Below are 10,512 nucleotides of genomic sequence, written 5' to 3'. Positions count from 1 at the left end.
TGGCCATTGATGGAAAGAAAGGGATGAAGATGAAAGAGAGGGAAAAACAATACAACAATCAATTCCAATTGATCAAATGTGAATCAAATCAACATTAACCAACACCAAATAGAAGAGAAATGAAGATAACAAGTCAGAGAGTCAATGGTATTTTGTTGGTATTTTTTAGATTAAAATAAAATGCAAATAAAAAATAAACAAATAAGGTCAAACCTCAAATTCAATTCAAATAAACTTCAACAAGTCCAATTAAATTCTCATAGGTCCAACATAGTCAAACAAGCTTTGACTAATTTTCTCACAAGTTTTTGAAATCACAAAGTATTTAAAAACAATTAAAAACAATTAAAAATAGCACAATATGAATTAAAATATCAAATAATCTCAAATCAAATAAGAAATTGATGAGACTATTTTTCATTGACTTATCATGATCCATAAATGCGAGGAAAATATTTTTGGATTTTTCAAAAGTGAGAAAGTATTTTAAAATGAATTAAAACTATTAAAAATCAAATAATCCATGACAAATATCAAATGAAGTCACAAAAATAATTAAAAATCAAAATATGAAACTAGAATTTTCAAGAATTTTTTTGGAGTTGGTCTCATATTTTTATGACTTCAATTGAATTTTTTATGAATTTTTGAAAATAAAAGAAATTCACTAAAAATAAAATGAAAATAGAATAAATGGAAAAAAAGTGCCACAGGATGTAACTTTTTTGGAACACGGTATGCATGAGTCAAACGCGCCACATAAGGTATTAAATGAAGAAAACATAATGGATGATCAAGATTAGATCGTGGCATCCAGATCCAATGGCCAGGAAACAAGACACGTAGTGGTGGTGGTGGAAACCACCGTCTTCTCCGGCAAGGCAACAGAATCCGGCCACCAATTGCAGAGAAACAAAGTTTAAAAAAATTAAAAAATAAGGACATGGAAATGAAGCTCATGTGATGGAGATCATCACTATACCATTGGATCTTCCTCACTCTTCCTATATTGAGAGAAACGTGAGGAAGAAGATCATGGTGTTCCAATTGTAAGCTCATAAAATGGTGAATTGAAAGCACCAATGGCTTGTCTCAAGTGTCAGGACTTCAGAAAACCACACAAACACAAGGATACTACATTGAATTGAGAGTTCTAGATCCAAAAAGTTTGAATGTATACCTCTGAATTAAAGCACTTCACGCCACAAATCCTTCAAGATCCTTGCTCCTCTTTGATCTATGGATGTAGAGGAAGTGAAAGGCTAAGGAATTAAGCTTTGAAGATCAACTAATGATGCTTAATTTCAAGCTCGAAAGTGAGAATTTTTTTTGAACAGTTCTTTTTGTATGGCTATGGTTTCAATGCTGCAGTAATTCAGATCTCCAAAAGGTTGATGAATGAATGAGAGTGAACCTCTTCTTATAGCTGAAGGTGGTTGTGCATCACACTTCCCTCATGTGCATGGCAATATGAATTTTGCTTGCATGGGCCTGTGCAAGCGTGTAGCAGACCCAATGATGGTTGCAAAAGCTAGCTGAGATCATGTAGAGAGCAAATGATCGTGTGCATTGGACTGAACAAGCTTGCATACTCAAGTTTCATCATAAAATACCAAAGTGCGCATAAATGAAGATAATTTTGAAACTCACAAATGGTAAATCCAAGTGAGTAATGTGAGTAATGGTTAGAAAGCCCTTGAAATAAGGAACAAAAGTAATGTTGGGAAAATATTCATTTGGCATGTGCAAATTAATGCAAAATGGCCTGTAAGATCCAAGTACAAAACATGTTTAAGTCACATTTGAAAAATTTCACCAACAGAAAGCCTAATCAAACCCATTTGTTTTCATGATGCAATCCTCAAATGTAAAACCCTCCAACATCAAAGTTGTTGATATTTTAGAGGAGATCAATTTAGAGTCAAAGTTTGCATCATTTGGATTTTCTATGACAAATTTTTGGGCATTTGAAGTTGGGTACTGTTTCAAATTCAATGAATTAGGTCGAATATGACCTAGAATGTTTTATATTATCACATGTATTTATTTATGATTATGAAATTTTGTCCAACATAAAATTTGAATTAGACATCTTAAGGTTTCCAATTCATTTGGTATCACCTCAAAATCATAAAAATTAAGGAAGTTATGTCCTTGGTAAGTTGACCCAAAATTAGGGTTTCAGTCAAAATGACCTATAATATTTTGAAATGAATGATGACCTTCCAATTTTCAAATGGATTTTTGATGAACATGAAAGTTGCTCATATGGTTCTTAGTAACATTTTTATTCTTGGGGTCATCTTCATTTGACAAACACATTAAACGTTATATCTCAATGGACCTCAGTTTAGTCAAATGACTTGACTGATCAACTTTTCAAGGCCAAACTTCCAATCTTGATGAATAAATGATTGAGGGGCCTAAAATAGGATCATATATGCATAAAATGATGAATGGAGGAACTTCCCTTGATTAAATTTGATCAGAGGTTGAGATTGCTTCATGGGCAAGGCACAGTCAAAGCACAACTGAATTAGGGTTTCCTTGGGAAACAATCCTCAAGCCCTTTGGGTTATCTTGATAAAATTGGCAAATTGAGATTCTTGGGAGACATATATGATAATTAGGAACTTTGTGGACCATTTTCATGTTTTTCCTCATCTTCATCTGGCCATTGCATTGGGCTTAGGAGCCTCCTAGAAGCATTGTGGCACATGATCACTTGAGCTTCAAAACAAAAAGAGTTAGTGACATATTTTTTGTGCTTTTGGTTAGTAATCAAATAAGAAAATCAATAATATACAATACAAGCATGCTTGGTGATCTCAAAACACTCAAACAAGTCCCACTCCTAGGGTTAAGGAGCCAAACATGCTATGATCCTTGAGGCAATGCACTTGTGCAATAACATGATGCCATGAGGGATCTTAGGGTCAAAATTAGGGTCTTACAAATGCCCCTATTTAAGGTCATTATAGCCGGAGATATGAAGGTTATAATATTCATCTCGACGAGATAGAATGGGCTTAAATAATAACAAAAGAGACGAATTTGGTCACTAAGAGACCTCATGATGCGAATGTATGTATGCAAAACTAAAATATTCATGGTGAATAATTGCCACAAAGAGAAATAAATCGGGAGGCACCAAATACCCATAGGAGTAACACATTCACTAGAGAGACATAGACTCTAGGGGAAAACAAGATAAAATGTGTGAGCAGGTCACGACTCGAAAACTTGCTGGGAGACACGAAGGGATTCCACGAAAAATAAATCGATGGAAGGACTCGAGCTGACGCAAAGATGCATGTATTGGGGAATATGCAAATACAGTAAAACTATGCACAAAGGATACATCGGATAAAAAATCTGGACTCAGACAGGGATGTCCACAAAGGACCTAGCTGAGGAAGAAACAACGAGATATTACCGGTTACTGGGTAATAAACTCAAAGGGAGACATGTTATCAAAACATTGGTTACTGGGTGAGAGAACAACATGCTCGGGGAGAAAGAATATCTAAGACTGGTATAAGGGTGAGAGATATCAATCATCTGAAACATATGAGGAGGACCCAAAAAGCACATCTCAACTCAGGAAAATCTGACTCCACAGGGGACAAAAAGTCATAATATAGAGCAGAAGGAAGGAACATCAGGGATACCGGTTACTGGGCATATAATAGGTGACCAACTAGGCGTGAATTGGGAACATATCCAAGACACTCATCATCCAAAAGGAGGGATGAAAAAGCAAACTCGACCTACAGGATGGACATTCGATTCCACAAGGAAATACGAATCTTACTCGAGTGGGGAAGAAAGAAGACTTTGACTGAAGAGCGCATGAGATATATTATCTATTACCGTCATAACATAGATAACATACTCGCATGGAAGATTATCCACAACCGGTTACTGGGTTAATGAAGGATAAATCGACCGAACAGAAAGGACATCGGGATACCAGTTACTGGGTATATAATGATGACCAAATCAAAAGGAGAAATAATCATTACCAAACAAGGGTAAATGCAAGATGACTAGCAAGGGATAAATTGCCTGATAAAAGCAATTATCCAAGAGATATATCACCGGTTACTGGGTGATATACTCAGAACGAAGGAATATCAAAACCGATTACTGGGTAAAGATAACCAACAAAGAGGAGATTACATCTACCGGTTACTGGGTAGAAAACCACAGAAATAGGACTTACAACTACCGGTTACTGGGTAGAAGGCCACAGAAATAGCACATACAACTACCGGTTACTGGGTAGAAGGCCACAAAAATCGCTGGGGAAAAAGATGAACAATTACTGGTTACTGAGTAATTGAACAACTGAACCACATGGAAATGCAGGGGATAACAAGAAAGGAAAGTCGATCCAGGAACAAACTAGAAAGATACAATCAAACAAGACTCAACCCAATCAGGATATAACTCAGGGGAGTATTCCATCCCGATACATAACTGGGGAGGAAACTGAAACAATGATCATCCACGAGGACATAACTTAGTGGGGAAGAAAGAAGAAAAGATAAACACTTTCTGCCTATGAGGCTGACTCTATATGGAGAGATTAGACACAAACATCTGCTTAGGGAAGAACATTTCACCAATAGCAGCGGATAACAAGCAAATATATATGGCAAAGAATGCAGCATGAATATCTGAATGCTATGATTATGCATGTATATGCATGATTTGTGTATGATTAGTGCTGACAAACAGACATATCTAACACAAACAAGTCCAAGAATCAAGAGCAGACACCCGACACAACATCTCAAGAAGAAGGACAAAGCCTACTGGAGAACTCAACTCTGGTGGGGATGATCTCTGGAAGAAGAAAAAACACGGGAAGACGTCGACCACAGTTGGGGATGAGGAAAGTCATAGCTTCCAACCTCAAGAAACAATACTCTGCACATGAGGAATCTTCTAGGGGAAAAAATCCTGACATAAGGAAGATGCAGAAGATCTGTCGGGGAATTTCCATCAACTCTCTCGGAGACAGGTGGTTAATAACGATAAGATCCGCCGGAGAAGAAACTCTACTTGGGGAAGCTTATGAAATTCCATGGGGAACAACCACCAACCAGATGCACATCAGTCAAAACACTCCCTTCTATCTGCTGGAGAGGAAACTCTGCTAAGGGGGAAATAATAACATTTGCTCCACTAGGGAAGGAAATAAACATCTTCAACACCAGCTCTCGATGCAAGAAGAAATCTTCAAACCCAGGGAAGATACCAACATCAAACTCGGATCAGGAAACGCTACTAGGGACAAGATGCAACTGTTCTCTAAGGAACTACCCTGGATTAGGAAATCGGAAATGAATCCTTCGTCAACAAGCGACATGCTAGGGATGAAAAGGTAAACAAGCCCTTCATCAATTGCTCTAGGAAACTTCCTGCTGAGGAGACAACTATCTGGAAAGATAGCTCTGCAGGGAACATATGCTTACTCCGCTGGGAACTTCTATTCATGTTGGGGAAAGACAAAATCCTCGTGAGTAGAAAGCATATCAATTTTATCGATCTATAAGGGATTTTTGGTCAGTCCACACAAGGGATGACAACCATATAATTGATAAAATACAAATGCTAGTGCCTGATATAGAGGGATACACGTCCCTAAAAGATCAAAGCAAGAACTGGAACAGAAGAGATCATCCACGGATCAACCAAACAACCAATAATGGATTGCTAAGACTCTGCGGGGGAAACAAGCAAGTATGCACAAAAAAACTATCCGGGAATGCGTTGGATGAACATCCACAAATTCTGCTAGGAGAAAACAAATCCAAATAGATAGATCAATCTACTACCATCAAAGAGAACTTCTCACATCAGATTCTCTGGGAAACTGATGATGTATCATTCCTTCTGCGCTCACTGGGGAGACAACTGAAAGCTGACGAAGAGGATATAGGGATGCCAGAATATGAATAAACGTCTTACCCTTTGGGGATCATACTATCCTTGGGAAAGCACTAGGGACATTCCACTTATCCTTTTAGTCATTGTGAATGTTCATTTTGTTTAACAACAGTTTATTCATGAAAACTTTATTTGTTTAAAACAATGATATTCATAAATTAAAACATGCAAATATTTGTTAAACAGAAACAAATAAGAGGGCAAAGAATTGGATAAAGGGTCAAATTTATTTAATAGAATGGTAGTCTGCAAATGGCTAATGATGTTGAATTTCAAGCTCGAAAGTGAGAATTTTTTTGGAACAATTCCTTTTGTATGGCTATAGTTTCAATGCTGCAACAATTCAGATCTCCAAAAGGTTGATGAATGAATGAGAGGGAACCTCTTCTTATAGCTGAAGGTGGTTGTGCATCACACTTCCCTCATGTGCATGGCAATTTGAATTTTGCTTGCATGGGCCTGTGCAAGCGTGTAGCATGCCCAATGATGGTTGCAAAAGCTAGCTAAGATCATGTAGAGAGAAAATGGTTGTGTGCATTGGACTGAACAGGCTTTCATAGTCAAGTTTCATCATAAAATACCAAAGTTCACATAAATGAAGATAATTTCGAAACTCACAAATGTTAAATCCAAATGAGTAATGTGAGTAATGGTTGGAAAGCCGTTGAAATAAGGAAAAAAAGACATGTTGGGCAAAAATTCATTTGGCATGTGAAAATTAATGAAAACTGGCCTGGAAGATCCAAGTACAAAACATGTTTAAGTCACATTTGAAAATTTTCACCAAAAAGCAAGCCTAATTAAACCCCTCTTTTTTCATGATGAAAGCCTCAAATGGAAAAACCTACAACATACAAGTTGTAGATCTTTTCTAGATGATCAATGTAGACTCAAAATTTTCATAATTTGGATTTTCTATGACAAAGTTATGGGCATTTGAAGTTGGGTACTTTTTCAAATTCAATGAATTAGGTCCAATATGACCTATAATGTTTTGTATTATCACATATATTTCTTTTATGATTATGAAATTTTGTACAACATAACATTTGATGTATACATATTAAGCTTTCCAATTAATTCGTTATCACCTCAAAATCATAAAAATTAAGGAAGTTATGTCCTTCGTAAGTTGACAAAAAATTAGGGTTTTAGTCAAAATGACCTATAATGTATTAAAATGAATGATGCCCTTACAAGTTTAAAATGGATTTTTGATGAACATGAAAGTTGTTCATATGGTTCTTAGAAACATTATTTATCTTTGGGTCATCTTCATTTGACAAACACATTAAAAGTTATATCTCAATGGACCTCAGTTTAGTCAGATGACTTGACTGGTCAACTTTTCAAGGCCAAACTTCCAATCTTGATGAATAAATGATTGAGGGGCCTCAAATAGGCTCATATATGCATAAAATGATGAATGAAGGAACTTACCTTGATTAAATTTGATTAGAGGTTGAGATTGCTTCATGGGCAAGGCACAATCAAAGCACAGTTGAATTAGGGTTTCTTTGGGAAACAACCCTCAAGCCCTTTGGGTTATCTTGATCAAATTGGCAAATTGAGATGCTTGGGAGACATATATGATGATTAGGAACTTTGTGGACCATTGTCATGCTTTTCCTCATCTTCATCTGGCCATTTCATTGTGCTTAGGAGCCTCCTAGGAGCATTGTGGCACATGATCACTTGAGCTTCAAAATAAAAAGAGTTAGTGACATAGTTTTGTGCTTTTGGTTATTAATCAAATAAGAAAATCAATAATATACAATACAAGCATGCTTGTGATCTCAAAACACTCAAACAAGTCCCACCCCTAGTGTTAAGGAGCCAAACATGCTATGATCCTTGAGGCAATGCACTTGTGCAATAACATGATGCCATGAGGGATCTTAGGGTCAAAATTAGGGTCTTACATATACCAACTGAACAAAAAGGGGGAATTACTTTTTTATCGAAAACTGGATAGAAAACCGTCGAAGAGAAAAAATCTGTCACTGGTTAGGATGAACATATCAAGGATTCACTCTGCGAGGGGATAAAGTAGGATTTATAACTACCGGTTACTGGGTAGAAGACCAATCAAAGAGAAAATCCGTCACCGGTTAAAGTGAACATATCAAGGATAGATTCTGAAAAGGGGAAAAAGTAGGGATTACATCTATCAATTACTAGATAGAATACCAGAGAAGAGAACATCCGTCACCGATTAAGGTGAACATATCAAGGATAGACTCCGCTCAGGGGAAAAGAAGTAGGATTTATAACCACCGGTTACTGGGTAGAATACCAAAAAAGAGAAAATTCGTCACTGGTTAAAATGAACATATCAAGGAGTGACTCTTTCGCGAACAAAAGAGTCGGAATTACAACTACCTTTTTACTGGGTAGAATACCAACAAGGAGAGAATATCAGTCACTGATTAAAGTGAACATATCAAGGATAAACTCCACGGGGGAAGAAAAGATATCCGTCATCGGTTAGGATGAACAAATCAAGGATATACTTTTCAATGAAAAGATCCACTAGGGATACTGCTGAGGAGAAAAAGGGTACTTTTGTCGGGTATTGGGCAAGAAGTAACAAACCATAAACTAAGAAGAATATTACCAGTTACTGGGTAATAGACTCTAAGGGGACCAAAATATCTATCTAGGTATGAGCTAGAAAGAAACGGTCAATCAAGACTCAATCGAATGAGGACATAACTCAAGGAGAGTAATTCCATCTAGAAAATTTTGCTGGAGAGGAAACTAAAATAACAATCGTCCACGAGAAAATAAACTCAGTGGGGAAACAAAGAAAGGTTAAAGTCTTTTTCGCTTAGGGGCTGACACTCTGCACTTGAAAGAGGACAGACACCAGATTTGGTATGAGGATGAAGTACCGCCATAATAGAGAATGAGAATCTCAAATCAAATATGAAGATGTAGGATATGCAAATCATGAATTAATGTATATGTATATGTATATATGGTGATTATGCTGACAAAACAATCACGAAGAATACAGAGGTGTCGCAAAGAAATTGAACCACGGGTACAATCCTCGGTTGATCCATAAAAATCATGGAGACAAAATGCTGGAGAACAAAGAGATCAACATCCAAGGGAAACCCTAGCTGGGGAAGGAGAAGATCTGCTGAGGATAAAACATCCAATATGTAGGGATTTTGAGTCAACACCATAAAAATGGGAGACAACCCTACTGGGGAAGAAATCAAAAAGCTGCTCAAGAACCAGGAGGAAACTCTGACTTGGAGAAAAGATAGATGACGACTAGTGAAAACACCAAAGCGATCTACTGGGGAAAGATCAAACATCTTCTGATGACGATCTACCTGCTGAGGAAATACGAACTCCACTAGGAAGGCCAAAACTCTGTTGGGAATAAGGACACGCCGCAACCAACTCAACTGGGGAAAAAGAAAGAAGCTCTACCGGGGATCAAATACTCCTCCGAGGAACTTAAACAATACTGATGTCTATGGATACCCGAAAATTTAACTGCTTGGGGAACCTTAGATGCTTGGCACTTAAGAACTTGCTTCTTACTGAAATGTTGTTGATATTCTTTTTACTTGCTTTGGTAAAGTTCTTGCTTTTATATATTAAAGAAAACTTGATTTTGATTTAAAAATTTTAATTTCAAAATGATCATAATAAAATTTAAAACTATTGGCTGAAGTAAATAAGAGTAGAAATAATTGGATGAAAGCTCAACTTTATTTAATAGGATGGTAGCCTGTAAATGACAAGACTCCATAGATTTTACAATGTTAAAAATGGTAATTTACATGGAAAAGGGTTACATTGAATAAAAATGATCCTTAATCCTTCTACCAAATCTTGGCATCCACTGTGCTTTTGACCGCTGCTAGAGATGAATTGATTACAACCCTTGTGCTCAAACAAGTTTTCAAAATCACTGAAGATCAGCAGAATGCAGTTACTTGCCATAATCCCTAATTTTTGCATAAGTTTCCCCAGGGTAGGGTACTCAACTTATCGGGAAATCATTTCTGTTTTTATGTCTCTAACTTTTGTCTGGATCGCCCTTTCGGGTTTTCAATCCACCGAGACGCTCATTTTTATCTAAGCCGCCCTTTCGGGTCTTCAACTTAGCTAGCTCTTATTTTCTTTTTTAGGCAAAGTATTTCTTGACTGCATCTGCGTTCACAGGACGAGTGAACTCTTCACCATCCATAGTTGTAAGAATCAATGCACCGCCTGAAAAGGCTCTCTGGACAATATATGGGCCTTCATAATTGGGAGTCCATTTTCCTCTGGAATCTGGTTTGAATGATAAAATCTTCTTGAGCACAAGGTCACCTTCTCTGAACACACGAGGTTTGACCTTCTTATCAAAAGCTTTCTTCATCCTCTGCTGATACAACTGACCAGGACACATGGCAGTTAACCTCTTCTCTTCAATCATATTCAGATGATCAAACCCGGTCTAACACCATTCAGCTTAAATTAACTTGGCTTCCATGAGCACACGCAACAAAGGAATCTCAACCTCTACGGGGAGCACTACTTCCATAC

This window comes from Lathyrus oleraceus, chromosome 6 (assembly GCF_024323335.1).
Source record: "Lathyrus oleraceus cultivar Zhongwan6 chromosome 6, CAAS_Psat_ZW6_1.0, whole genome shotgun sequence".
Classification (NCBI taxonomy): domain Eukaryota; kingdom Viridiplantae; phylum Streptophyta; class Magnoliopsida; order Fabales; family Fabaceae; genus Lathyrus; species Lathyrus oleraceus.
Note: the sequence above shows the minus strand (reverse complement) of the source record.